This window comes from Calidris pugnax, unplaced genomic scaffold (assembly GCF_001431845.1).
Source record: "Calidris pugnax isolate Ruff unplaced genomic scaffold, ASM143184v1 scaffold492, whole genome shotgun sequence".
In the NCBI taxonomy this organism is placed as follows: domain Eukaryota; kingdom Metazoa; phylum Chordata; class Aves; order Charadriiformes; family Scolopacidae; genus Calidris; species Calidris pugnax.
In genome coordinates, this window is record NW_015091453.1 from 808,247 (window position 1) to 822,512 (window position 14,266).

General features: G+C 58.2%; 2 non-coding genes across 2 annotated transcripts; one reads left to right on the top strand and one right to left on the bottom strand.

Annotated features, from left to right (window-relative positions):
* Positions 1-2,065: 2,065 nt before the first annotated feature.
* Positions 2,066-2,137, top strand: TRNAH-GUG. Its single transcript has one exon. It is a non-coding gene; the product is annotated as a tRNA-His (tRNA).
* A 514-nt stretch (positions 2,138-2,651) lies between these two features.
* Positions 2,652-2,723, bottom strand: TRNAH-GUG. Its single transcript has one exon. It is a non-coding gene; the product is annotated as a tRNA-His (tRNA).
* Positions 2,724-14,266: the final 11,543 nt, after the last annotated feature.

The following is a 14,266-nucleotide window of genomic DNA, read 5'->3' on the forward strand; positions in this document are numbered from 1 at the left end:
CCAGTGGAGCCACCAAGGGGGACCAGTGAGTTGTGCTAGCCCCCAGCATGTCCCTAGGATCATGGCTCCTCAGCAGCAGGGCAGATTCCGGACCATGGTGGGAATCCAGGATCCCAGACCTCCTTCAGGGCCTCCAGCATCCCCGGTACCTCCTGGGGCTCAGGGAACCCCACATCAGGATCCTGTCAGGGATCTGGAGGACCCCCCTCCAGGCCCACCACTGTTTCAGGGATGTCTTCCAGGGCCCCTCTGGGCTCAGTGACCCCTCCAGATCCCCCAGCTGGAGCCCCTCCAGGACCTCCCAGGGCTCTAGGATACCTGGAGGGCTCCCGCCTCTCCCAGGCCCAGTGCCCTCCAGGACCTCTATGGCCCCCCAGTGTGACCCCCACACCTGGCTCATCTGTCTTTTCTTTTGGTGGTGCCTCATTGACTGCCAATCAGTGGGGTGGCAGGTTCCCCCACTGATGAGGCCCCTCACCCCATGGTGCCCCATGTCCTCATGTCGTGCTCCCTCCGCCCCCACGCCCTGTAGGCTCCCACGGCCTCGTGGTGCGGCATGGCCACATGCCCTTCTGCCACCCCCACTGTGTCCCTGTGCCCCATGCCCTCGCACCCCCACCTCCCTGTGTCCCACAGCCTTGTGCCTCCCATGTCCTCATGCCCCCCATGTCTCTGTGCCCCATGCCCTCACGCCTCCTGTGCCCCTGTGGTCTCCTCACCCCTCATGCCCCCCCCCCTGCATTCTCATGCCCTCTTGCCCCACTCCATTGCGCCCCCCCACCTCCTTGTGCCCCACGCCCTTGCTCCCCCTATGTCCTCGCTCCCCCGGGCCTCATGCCCCCCCCATGCCCCATGTGCCCCCAGACTCACCCGCCAGCTCCAGCTGCGCAGCTCCCGGTCCCGGTTACCGATTAACAGCTCGGTCCAAAGAGCTGGGCTGGGCCCCGTGGGGCTGTGGCCACCCCTGCTCCTCCCCGGGCTCACGCCCAGCCACCCATGGGGGCGTGTGGGGCAGCCCCACGCCCAAAATAGGATCCCTAGGGATACTTTCACCTCCCGGCAAAACAAGCCTGGAGGGAAGATATGAAAAGCAGAAATCCAACCTTTACCCACATCCTGGGAAAGGGGCCGGGCACCCGCGGCCTCCGAGGCTGCGGTGGTGCAGGTGTGTCACCCGCTCCCTGGGCAGCGCAGGGTGGACGGGGCCACCGCCAGCAGAAGCACTGACTGCCAGCAGGCGTGGGACGCCACTGTTTCAGGCAGGATGGTGGAGTCGCACCCCCACGTGTGTGCACCTGGCTGGGCTCTTCCAGCCTTGTTTTTTTTTGCACAGGGAGTGGTGAAGCAACGTGGCACCAAGGGTGACATGGGAACCAGCACTGGGGTTAGGAATCCCAGAGTCACAGACCGGTTTGGGTTGGAAGGGACCTTAAAGCCCCCCCAGTGGCACCCCCTGCCCTGGGCAGGGACACCTCCCACCAGCCCAGGTTGCTCCAAGCCCCCTCCAACCTGGCCTTGAACCCCTCCAGGGATGGGGCAGCCACAGCTTCTCTGGGCAACCTGGGCCAGGCTCTCACCACCCTCACAGCAAAGAAGTTCTTCCCCACAGCTCATCTCCTTCTCCCCTCTTTCAGTGTCAACCCTTTCCCCTCCTCCTAGGGCTCCCCTCCCTGATCCAGAGTCCCTCCCCATCTCTTCCGGAGCTCCTTGAGGGACTGGAAGGAGCTCTAAGGTCTCCCCGGAGCCTTCTCTTCTCCAGGCTGAAGCCCCCAGCTCTCTCAGCCTGCCCTCACAGCTCCAGCCCTCCCAGCATCTCCGTGGCCCGCTCGCAGGAGCAGGGTCAGAGATCGCTGCCGTGGGGGGCCCGGGGTGCCCACGCAGGAAGCTCTCCCTGTGCCGCTTCCCCGCCCACACGAGCGGCGCCTTCCCCCCGCGGGTTGTCCCCAGCACCTTCGCTGAAGCGGCTCCATCCACGCCGCCGGAGGCGGCGCCGCGGGGGGGCGCCCGGCAGCAGCGGGGCCAAGGGCTGCGGCGCCGCCCGCCCCGCCCGGAGCCCCGGTAGCGCGCCGTGATCGTATAGTGGTTAGTACTCTGCGTTGTGGCCGCAGCAACCTCGGTTCGAATCCGAGTCACGGCATCGCCCGGCGGTACCACGGCACACGGGCTCCGATTTTTGGTGCTCTGCCCCGGGCCGCCGCTCCCTAAAAGTTCTTATTTAGTTTTTTTTTTCTGCCCCGCGTCTCGCCCGTAGCTCACGAAGGGGTTTTTTCCCGGCCCCTGGCAGGGTGCGGTGCTGCGGGGCCGGGACTGTGCGGGGGGGCAGGGGGACAAGCAACGCCACCGCGGGGGGTGAAACTAGTAAAATAAAGTAAAATTAAAATAAAACGAAAAATAGAATAAAATAAAAGAATACTGTAATAAAAAAATAATGAAATAAATTCAAATAAATCAAACTAACATTAAAAAAAACCCTAAACACAACAAAAGTAATTAAGCAAAATAAAATAATAACGAAACTAAAATTGAAAAATAAAGTTAACTGAAAGAAAAACCTCAACTAAAATAAAAAACTGAACTAAATTAATGAAATAAACTGAACCGGGGTGTTGGGAGCAAAAGGGGAGCCCGTGTGCCGTGGTACCGCCGGGCGATGCCGTGACTCGGATTCGAACCGAGGTTGCTGCGGCCACAACGCAGAGTACTAACCACTATACGATCACGGCCCCAGCCCCGTGCCCCGGCCCGGCCCTCAGCCGGGCCTGCCTCCAGCCCGACCCGGGCCCTCCGCTGCCGGCGGTGGCCCAGCTCCGGGCCTGTCCCTGCGTCCCGCCCGAGCTCCCCCCAGCGCTCCCCCCGGCCCTGTCCGTGCCCCCCGGCGGGAACCCCGCCCCGCGCCCGCGGGGGTGCTCGGGGAGTGAAGTCTCTCCGTGCCCCAGCCTCAGGGACGGGGCCCGGCGGGGGGTGCCGCGGGCAGGGGGGGAAGGTGAGGGACTGAGGCTGAAATTGTCTTTCTGGCCCAAAAGGGCGTCAGGTTCCGGGCGGCGGTTCCCGCCTCCTTCTGGTGAAACGCACGGTAACAGTTAATGGCTGCCGTCACCGCGGCTGCTGAGTTCCACGGTGCTCCAAATATTAAAGGCTCTTTTATTTTCACAGATATGGAAAGAATTCAGAGCACCTGGGATCAAAAGGATTTCTTTGTGCAAAATATTTTTAGAGCCGTCGTGGCACTTCAAGGCCCTTGGCTGCCCCAGATGAGTCACGGATCTGGGCTGCGTCAGGGGGGAGAGCTGGGCACAGAAACCCCTGCTCCCGCCTGCACAACCAGCTCATCGCTGTCGATGGCAACTTATATACACACTTCTATGTGCGCGTGTATGGGGGGGCTGGAAGAGCCAAAGGTCTCCTGCCCACCATGCTGCCCGTGCTGGGCAGGGGTTTGTCCCCACACCACGTCCGCCCCTGCGTATCTGCTGCAGCTGGTGAATCCTCAATCTACAGGAGTCTTCCTGAGGCTTGGGAGAGAGGAAGGTCCTGTGCACCTTGATTACCCTGGGAAGTGATTACTCCTGCCACCCTGAGCTCCTCATCTTGCTCGTACCCAACCCAAAAGACCTCAGAGTGGTGGCGGAAGACAGAACAGCCTTTTGTGTCCTCCCTTTGTCCATGCCCACCTCTTTCTTCCTCCGGCCTCTTTGATCTTGACATACCCTGAGCACTGGTGTGTGCATGCTGGTCCCTCAGCAATGGTGGGAACCTTTGCGATGGGAGATGCTCTCCACATCAAACCTGGCTGACCAGGAAGTGGTGGAGGGTGGCTCTGGCATCTCTGAATGACTTGGGTGTCTGCATGGTTTTTGGTGCTGCCCTCTTGCCCCAGGGCTGCCCTTCTCCCTCCCTTGTCTGCTCGACGGGGATCCCAGTCTGTCCCACACACAGGGCTGCAGAAACAATGCTCCTGCTCATCTGTGGCCAACCCTCTCATCATCTGTGTTTTCATGCTGGACCGAAAGGTACAGCGTCACTGGGAGGAGATACATGTGTCTCCTGCCATGTCCAGGGAGTTCAACGCTGTCATCAGTCCCTTGGCTGCACCATGAAGAGACCACCCAGACATCTGCAGGACAGGGGGCAGCTGAGTCATAGAGGTGGGGTCATCGCAACCTTTGAATCTCAAGCTTGTGGAGGGGAGAGGTCCTTGTGCTGCCCTGTGCCTGGCCTTTTGTGCCTTGCTCCACACTGAGCTGGTGGTGTCACAATGCCACTGAGCTGAGCTGTGTCACTGGTGGAAGGACAAGCCCAGCTCTCTGCTGGCCTCCTCTCATGCACCGCCCTGGACAATAGCTGTATTGGGTCAGCACAGCTGTGGTGGGGAAGAAGCACCCAAGGGAGAAGGTGGGACAGTGTGGAGATTTGGAGCACCACTGGGAGGACATGCTGCCCACCCATGGTGGGAACAGAGAACCTACAGCAACTCAGGCAGAGACCAGGGGATTCCTCCTCGGACCCTTGCATGGGCAGGCAGAGCGGGACCCCTGCGGTTGGTGTTGAGCCTGGTGTGGTGGAGGGCTCAGGTTTGCATGGGGTGTCCTTGGCCAAAGCAATGTGCCCTTGTGGCCCAGAAGGTCAATGGTCTCCTGGGGTACATTAAGAAGAGGGTGGCCGCAGGTCATCCTCCCCCTCTGCTCTGCCCTGAGGAGGCCACATCTGGAGCACTGGGTCCAGTTCTGGGCTCCCCAGTTCAAGAAGGACAGGGAACTGCTGGAGAGAGTCCAGTGGAGGCTATGGAGATGATGAGGGACTGGAGCATCTCTCTGCTGAGGAAAGGCTAAGGGACCTGGGGCTGTTCAGCTGGAGAAGAGCAGACTGAGATGGGATCTCATCGATGCTGAGCCATATCTAAAGGGCGGGTGGCAAGGGGATGGGGCCAGACTCTTCTCAGTGGTGCCCGGTGCAGGACAAGGGGCAATGGGCACCAACTGGAACTGGGAATTCCATCTCAACCTGCGGAAAAACTTCTTTCCTTTGAAGGTGCCAGAGCCCTGGAATTGCCAGAGAGGCTGCCCAGAGAGGGTGTGAAGTCTCCTTCTCTGGAGATATTCTAAACCTGCCTGGACACATTCCTGTCCAACCTGCTCTGGGTGACCCTGCTCTGGCAGGGGGTTGGACTGGATGATCTCCAAAGGTCCCTTCCAACCCCACCATTCTGTGGTTTGGTGGTGCGTGCCGGGCGCTGCTCACAGGCTGTGCATGGGGCAGGCTCCTCAAGGGGCAGGGAGGAAGCAGCAGGAGACTCATGTTTGGATGTTTGGCAGACGTTTCTAGAATGGGAAGAGATCAGAATAACAATGATCTCAACTGCTGGAACAGTCATGGCTGAGATAAACACTGCAGCGATAAGGAGGAGTCGGCCAAACATGGAAGTGAGCAGGGAGGTGGTGAGTGGACATGGAGATAAGTGGAAGGGGCCTGGCAGGTGTGGAAGAGAAGGCATGAAGCTGCTGCCGCCCATCACTGGTGGTGGTGGCCCTGTCACAGCTTCCTAGCCATGGGCTGCCTTCCCTAACAGGATTTGGATACGACCACTGCTAACAAAGCCATGCCAGGTCATCAGGCCCCCAACAACCCTTTGATGTGAGGTTTTGTCCATGGGATGCTGCTGGTCTGGCCCAGATGGTTCAGACCTTCCAGGATGTGTTCATGCAGTGTGGAGGAGAAGAGACGGGCTTGTGGGGGCACCAATCCCTTTGGGCTCCACTCTGGGCAGGACAGCTGCTCCAGGCAGGCTCTTCTGCTCTTCCCACCCTGCTCTGTCCCTCGGTGGCTTTTCTCCAAGCCTTCTGATGCCTGTGAGTTGCATTCAGTGGGATTTTAAAGGTGCCTGCAATGTCGAAAGGCTGGTGCAGCCAGGCAGAGAGTGCTGCTGGGCCCCGACGTTGCCACTCCGTGGCACAAACATAAATCTTCTGGCTGGCACAGGGACAAGAGCAATTCATCACCGCGTGTCTGTCTCGGCTACTCGGCCCCTCGAGCAGCCTCTCCAGCTGTTCCTCACTGGGGCAGCCCCTGGCCTCCTTTCCCTGTCTCGGGGAGGCAGATGGGAGGCAGAGCAATCCCCACAAGATCCTCATCTGGTCTCAGATCCCCCAAACAGCCCCAGGAGTGGCCCTGGTGCCCAGGGAGATGGGATGGATGCCAGTGCTGCAAGAAGGCACTCTGTGCTTTACAGGTGATAGCAAATCCTGCACTGGCGCGGGCCAGCACCGTCACCTCCGGATATCCGGAGGCCATAAATTCACCTTGCAATTTGCTCTGCTGCTGAAAGCCCACCTTCCTTCCTAAGGAAACCAGAGTGACTCCACTGAGCTGTACCACCTAGCCCAGTATGCCATATAGAATCATAGAATGGTTTGGGTTGGAAGGGACCTCAAAGATCATCGAGTTCCAACCCCCCTGCCATGGGCAGGGACACCTCCCACCAGAGCAGGTTGCTCAAGGCCCCATCCAGCCTGGGATCCACACCCACAGGCACTGCTGGGCCAGTGCAGGATGCCGGAGCAAGAGCAGGCCAGGGAAGTGTCCTGGGGCTGGGATAATTCTGGAGATGAAGGTTTAGGTGGGATCTGGGGGCAAAGGATGGGACATCGAGCTGATAGACAGTTGCAAGCAACCTGACACAGCTCCGTTCCCATCATCCAGCTCCCCATCCTCTTCTAGCTCATGAGACGTGCACCAAGGACTGGAGAAGGGCTCAAGCACTTCTTGACATGAACGTGTAGCTGCGATGCTCTTGAGAGGCTTTATGAGCCCACAACAGGGCATGAGATGGTCCTGCTTCTTCTAATGTCCAAGCTTCAAAGAACATTTTCCAGTCTGCCAGGGCTATCTGGGGTAGGCAAACAGGCTACAACAGACTGATTTTCTGCTTGGTTATGTTTTGGGACCCCCTTGCCTGGCTCCAGCATTCAGAGACCAAGGAAAATGGTCCCCAAAATGTATGGAGCATTGATTCACCAAAGCTTGTCCTGTCTGACCTCCAGGAAGCATGAAGCCTAGAGCAGCCTCTTGAGCCCTTTTCTTGTGGGTCCGGCATCCAGCTGAATATTGGATATGATAAAAGCATCCCAGGTGAAAGCCAGCCACCCCACAGCCCCGTATAAAGGCTGCCACATGTTGGTGTGTGCCCTGCCTGGCTCCAGCCTCCAGCCTGAGCTCTCATCTGCCTTTGTCTGCACCAGGAGCCAGAGCCTCCTCTGCAGCAGAGATTTACGGCTTGCACAGCAGGCAGTCTGACCAGCCCTCACCTCTCCACACCTTGCACTCCCCTCTGAATTCACCTTCATTTTCTGCCTCCCAGACCTTGCGGAGGCACAGGGCTGGGTTGGAGGCAAAACCAGTTGTTCCCCACTTCGGGTGGGGGGGGCAGGGAATGGCTCCTGTTCTGCTCCTCTCTGCGTGCCCATCTTCCTGATGGTTGATGACAGGCCTATTAAGAGATATAAGGGGGATGCCAGGGGTGGTTCACACCCCCTTGGCAATGAAAAGCCAGTGAGAGTCTGTCTGGAGAAGGACTCAGCTGCATGAGCGTGGCCATTGCAGCCGGATTAATCAAACCCACCATTAACACTTTCCTGGGGCACACAGGTCCCCTGCCAGCCCCAGAGCACCAGCCGCCAGCCGGCATGTCCCTCTGATTGAGCTGCAAATGCTCCAGCTCCTTAGTGTGCTCTGCCTCAGATCGATGAGAGCAGGCAGCTCCAATCAATTCCACTTTACTGCTTGCTATCGAGTTCAGATCTGTGCTCTCCCAGCTGGTCCCGCTTCCTTTGTTCGTTTGGAGGAGGAATTCAGGCATCTTATCCCACCTGGACGTTGCTGTGCCCTTGCAGGGTCAAGCCCCCTGGTAGGGGGCAAATCATACCCCACAGATGCAGGTGTTCCTCCCTGCCTTCCCCACCGGAGGGGCAGCGATGAAGGGGTTGAATTTGTGCTTCAGCTGGAGCCCTGAAAGCATCAACCTGCTGCAGCAGAGTGTGAAATTGGGGGCTGGATGAGGCTGTGAGATTTACATGATATAATATAGCTGTTGCCACCAAGGTGGCATCTGTCACAAGGTTTTCCTGCCATGAGCCTCATTTTTCTGGGGAAATACAGAAGGCAGCTGCAGAGAGCTCCTGTGGCTTGGCTCCCCTGTCCCCACGGGCACCGCGTGTGGCTTCAGTCTCCGGGGCTTGAGCCCACGTGAAATGATTTTACAGAAAAAAAAAAAAATAATGCCAAAGAGTTTACATAATGGCTGTTTGGAAATTTCCCTCAAATCCATACCTGGCATTTGTTGGTGAAAGTGTTTCTCACGCTCTGGGTGTCAGTCCCGAAGTAATTTTTTTCTCGTCTCTGTCACCCAGCTCTCTTGCTGGCCTGTTTCCAGGGTGCTGCGCCTGGATTTGTGGAAATGAAGTTCCCTATGGCTCTCCACACCTCATCAAGTGTTAATGAAATAACGGATCACGGCAGAGAGCAGTTATGACGCTCAGGGTCGTGGATGTGCAGAGGGCTGTCAGCGCTGAGAGCAGAGGCAGAAAAGGCTCGGCGCGGCCGAAGCAGCAACCAACGTGTCTGGCTCTGAGCTGGCAGATGTCTGTCAGCGAGTTGTCACCTCTCCTTTTGGTCAATTAGCATGCTTCAATTATGTTATCAACTGCACGATGAGTTCTTTTGACAGAAAGGTTGGGGAGCTGCAAAAAAGTGTCTGCAAGAATTTGCTCCCTTTGGTAAACGCAGATGTGTTGGGCATATCCCGCCTGTCCGGACAGAGAGTGTCCAAGTGGCCTGACTGCCCTGACAGAGCCCGGGTCTGCACCACCTGTGTGAGTGTAGATGCAGAAACATCCTGGTTTGTGGTGCTTGGGAGGAGCAGTGTGTCACATCATACACGGGGCTTGGTGTGGGCTGGCTTCCCCCCAGCTTACCGCTTGCCTGTGGTCCTTGCCCACCCCTGTGCAAACCATGGCAGCAGGCTGGGGGGAGAGGGGGCTGCAGAGCACCCTGTGCAGAGCATCCCTCCCGTGGCAGCTCCTCACCTTCCCCAGGGCACCCAGCAGTGAGCTGGCATGGCTGAGCATGGCTGCTCCATGCCATTTCCTTCCAGCTGGATGGGAGCGGGGATATCTGGAAGGGATGAAGGAAGCTTGCAGGCTCCTAAGTGCTACGGAGCAACCGGTGGGAATGTGCTGGGTGTGCAGACGAGGGGCTGCTGGAAGAGGGATGCCTCCAGCGTGGGAATAGCTTGGCAAACAAAAGCACACTGCCTGTATGATATGACTGGGAGCAGTGTCTTCCTGCACATGGGCAGCTCCTGTGGCGAGAGCGGCTCATCTCACCCACTGCCCCGTCTTTGATGGTCTCCTGCCACAAATGTGTAGCAACGTTTACCTGGATATGATCCTTGCCTCTAAGTATTTGCAAGGCTCCTTCTGCCAGTCTTTATATTTAGTGGTGCTTGGTGGATTTCTTTCTGTGGATTTGTCTGGTTTGTTCCTAAACCGTGTACATCTGCAGTGGCCCATGGCAGAGAGGGCTGCTGTGCACCGAGTCACCTCCTCCTGTTTATCCCCGATCTACCAGTCTCTCCTCACCCTCCCCAGCCACATAGATCTCTGCGCCGTGACCCCAGTTGTCTCTTTTCCATCCCAAAGAGCCCTGGTCCATCACACTCCCCATGCACAGAAACCTTTGATCATCCTCTTGCCCTTTTCTGGGCATTTTCCAGCTTTGCTGTATCCTTGGGATGGGGGGACCTGGACACCACACAGGCTGGGACTGATCAGGGAATAGTGGCACCTCTGATGTCATCTCTACCTTTTCCTAACCCTTTCTATCAGTTTTAGCAGCGAGGTTTTGCAATTTTGACCTATGCTGAGTACTGAGGGGATGTTTTCGTGGACTGTCAGAGCTCCCAGTCTCAGAGCCATCACTTCAGATATGAGGCTGGGCTTGTTTCCCCATCTATGTCGCTGACACTGGCTTTTGTCTCATTTCATTGCCAAGTGGCTCAGTCTCCTGCAATCCTGCAATTCTTAGCATTCATCCGCAGCATCCACAATAATTCAATATTATTAGCAGATTTTGTCACTTCTGTATGATCTCCTCTCGTCAAAGGATCTGCTTGTGGCAATGCAGGTGACCTTTCTCAGCTGGATCACCCTCAGGTGCCTGTTGGCTGTTTCCAAAGCCACTAGCTTTGGGAAAAAGAAATTTGCTTTAAGTTAGCTGTGTTGACTCTTTCCCAATATGTCATATTTATCCATCTGTCCCCTAACGATGCCAGTTTCCTACTCCTTATGCCAATTTTTGTTCATTTGCACAGAACAGATGTGTCATTTATCAGTCTGGGGCTCCCTGGCTGCCTCCTGGGAAGCATTTTTGGTGTCACAGTTGCCGCTTTCCAGGCCTCAAGTCCTCTGCTGTACCCAGACCTCAGGGGAGGTTGGGGTGTCACCCAGCAGATGTGACACCCTCTCGGTCCCTGCTGCCCTGCACAGCAGGGCTTACGTAGGGTGATCCTGAGGAGGGAGGGGGCTGGAGTCACCACAGACATTTCTAAGCTCCTGGTGATGGCGTTTATTTGAAGCTGGGGAAGAAGTACCTGGGGGTGCAAGGGGCTGCAGGCTTCCCTGTGAGCCAGGGGGGATGCTGGTGTCAGGGGTAGCAGCTGACCCAGCGCCTGACTCCAGTGACACGCTGGCAAGTGTCAAATGCTAAATTCAGCCCCCACATCACCCATGGGTGAATCATCTTCCACCACCTCCTCAAGAGCATGCAGGAGCAGAGACCTTCTCCTCTGAGTCACCAAAAGCTGCTGCCTGGGGGACACTGGTGGGACCAGCTGGGCTGTGTCCACACCACCTGGGGTTAAACTGGAGGGGAAAGTTTACTGGGATGATGTGGCCCGAGCCCTCCAACGCCCTGGGAAGGTCCCATGTCCTCTTCTTCATCCAACTGCCAAGAAACTCCTGTTCCCAGTTGTGGGTGAGCACAAGGAGCGCTCAGGGTAACTGCAGCGGCTCCTCACCCCCAGGAAGAGGGCTGAGGCTTGAGGACACACACAGCTCTCCGCAGGGCTGGCAGCAGCCCGGAAGACATTGTCTGCAATTTTCTTCCTGGTGCATGCTCTGACCTGCCTGGGAAGTGTTTACCCAGGCCAGCAACTACTGCTGGCTTTGGTGAGGAAGGGCTGTGCTGTGAGCTCCAGCCCAGAGACACCAGAGGAGGGCTCCTGGACCCCCCAGAGATGGGGAAGAGGGTGGGAGCAGAGGTCCTGGTGCAGAGGTCCACCCCTGGCTCCTTGCAGGCCACTGTAGATGGCCTCGGGGCCTCCTGTCTCCTCTGTTCCCATGGCCCATGAGAGTGAGCCAAAAATCTCTTGTGTGCAGCCATGGGTAGTCCTCCTTCCTGCTGAGGATTATGTGTGCCACATCTCCACTGCCATCCTTCCCTCCTTTCTGGGGGCTCCATGGGCAGCCCCCAGACCCCACATCCCACTGGGGGTGTCCCCACCATGGCCGCCAGTGAGTGTAGTCAAAATGTGGAGTCTGGGGCAGCGTGCGCTCCTCGATCCTTTGCCGTCTGCCAGTCCCACCCTGCATCCCCTGCCAGTCCCTACACCAGCGATGTTAGGTGACAGCCATCTGTCACGGCCACGCGCCGGGCTGTGGCAACGCGCGGGCAGAGTGGCATCACGGCCACGGCTGTGGCATCAGGGCCAGCGTCTGCGGCGCAGGCATCAAACCTGGGTCCCAATGTGCATCAGATACGAGGGATGTAAACAGTTGGGGATGGGAGCAACACCAGCTGCTGCGTGAGACGCAGATGGAGCTGGGCTTCGGCAGCATGAATGCAGAAATCTGTCGCTGCTCCTTCAAACCTGAAACGAGCTGCTGTGAATGGAGGGATGTCACTAGTGTCTCGTCACGACTGCAGAAAAAATAGGAGCAGCCCGTGCCTGCTCTGAGCCACGCAGGGTGTAAGGACCCCATTTGGTCACCTTATGGGCTCCCTTTAAAAGCCCCCCAAGCACAAAGATGTCTCCCAGGAAGGGCTCCCACCCCAGCTGCCCTCACCCATGTTCTCCTCACCCTGCTGCCCTATGTTGCTGTCTGGGCGGTTTGGCCCAGGGGAAGCCATTACCCAGGGGAAGATTAAATTGGAGGGCTGAGGTGGGTCCAGGGATCTTTTTCTTGATGCCCCTCTAGGTTCTGCTGAAGCCTCAGGTGAGAAGAGGATGACCCATGGGGCACACATCAGAGAACAGGGCTACGTTGTGCCAGGTGCCCACCTGTCAAAAGGCCTCAGAGGAATTTGGAAGAGAAACAGGCCCAGCAAATGGTGAGGAGGTGCAGGGGTCCTAGGTGGGCTCAGGCCACAGGCCCACTTCCATCCCCAGCATGGCCCCAGTGCAGCTGCCTTTCCAAGGGGGGAGCGATGGGAGGGATGTGACAGGACAGGATGGGAAGGAAGGACCTCTGCAATTCCTCTGGAATGGTAGTATTTGTAAAAAAGCCCACCAGCACAAGCTTGATCTCTCCTCAGTCACCTCTCAGGGGACTCTGAGCGTGTGTTTTCCAAGCCTGAGGATTTAACAAGAGCCATCTCCAACAGCTGTTGCTGAACATCCTCCTTGGTTACTGACAGAGGGTGGAAGTACTCAGTCTCATGTGCCATCAGCCCTGCATCCTGCTTCCCTCCAAATGCCAGACGGACACAGATTTATTGAGAACCTCTGTCTTTTCTGCATTTTAATAACAATCTCATCATCCCCATCTGCTGAGATTGAGGTCTGCTGGACCTCAAACACTGCCTTGTATTTGCTCTGTTCCTGGCAGACACTTTTTCTCCTCTCAGTGCCTTTTGTGTCTTGCATTCCCTATGCTCTGAAATTTCCAGACCTGGCTGCTGGGTGCCATGGCTGTCTTATCGCTGGGGAGGAAGCTGCCTCAATGTCCTGTTGGACCTTAGGGGATTTGGCTGGGTTTCTTGGGCAGGAGGATGTGGTGTGTACGTACTCAATAAATTGGCAAATCTGGGGATGGGTGGGCTCACTGGGTACGTGTTCAGCATGTGCTGCTGGCACAGGGGGCTCAGCTCCTTGGCAGCCCCCTCCTGTGCAGGGGTGGGAAGGAAGGGCAGTCACCGTGAGATTGCCTAGGCATCCTCTCCTCCCTGCAGCAGGCACCCTGACTGCCACATCCAAACCTCTGTTGCCATAGTGGGGCAAGAGCCCAGCTCACGGTGTGGGGATGGGCAGGGCCACAGCATGGCATCTCTCCCCTTCGCTGCACGCCTCTGCACGGCTGCGCCTTGCGCTGGTCCTGCATTTGGAGTATTCTGCCCCTGTCCTCCTCCCTTTCAGGCGTGGTTGACCATGGCTTTCCGGGGATTCAGCCCGTGAGCAGGGAGGGAAGCAGGTTGGGGTGAACTGCACGTACTTAGGAATGGAGTCTGGAGACCGGGCTGTGGGGGTTAGGAGGGCTCGGGGAAACAGTCAGTCCTGAGCAGTGGGTGAGCTGGTGATGGGGGTGTATGTGGGGGGGAACAGTTAGAGTGTGTGTAAATGTGCTGTTTGCTGCTGCGACAGCCTCGGCCTCCGCTGCCACGCTCCAACACGCTGCTCCCAATGCCCCTTTCCCGCTCGGCACACTGGTCACCACTGGCCCCTTAGTGGCAAATCCAGCCCTGCCTGGGCTGCACCCCGGGGAATGTCCCCCAGCCTGCGTCCCGGCCCCGCATGTCCCCAGGGCTCTGCACGCTTGTCCCTGCGTGTCCAGCCTGGGCTCAGCCTTCTCCCGGCTCATCCCCACTCCCCCCGTGTTTCCCGTGGGTGTCTGTGCCGCCAGCCCGGTGTTTCAGTGACCCCCTGGAGCAATCGGCTCCGGCACTGGGCTGGTTCCACGGGCACCTGCTAGGCACGGAGGGACCCCCTATGCTCCTATGCCGTGAGCAGCCCCCCTCGGTTGGCCCCTCTCCCGGTGCCACCGCAGGCACCTCTCCTCTGCTCCCGGAGCCTGGCGATGCTCCGGGGGGCGGGCAGCGGCCGGGGCAGGATCATCCTCGCGCTCTCCGGGCTCCGCAGCGAGACGGCCGGGGCGGCGGGCAGCCCCGGGGAGAGGGGGGGGCCGTTCCCGCCCGGGGCCGGGACGGGACGGGACGCGGGGCCGCTGGAAGGGAGCCGAGCGCCGGCGGGGGGCGGCCCGCAGGCCGGGCACGGCGGAAG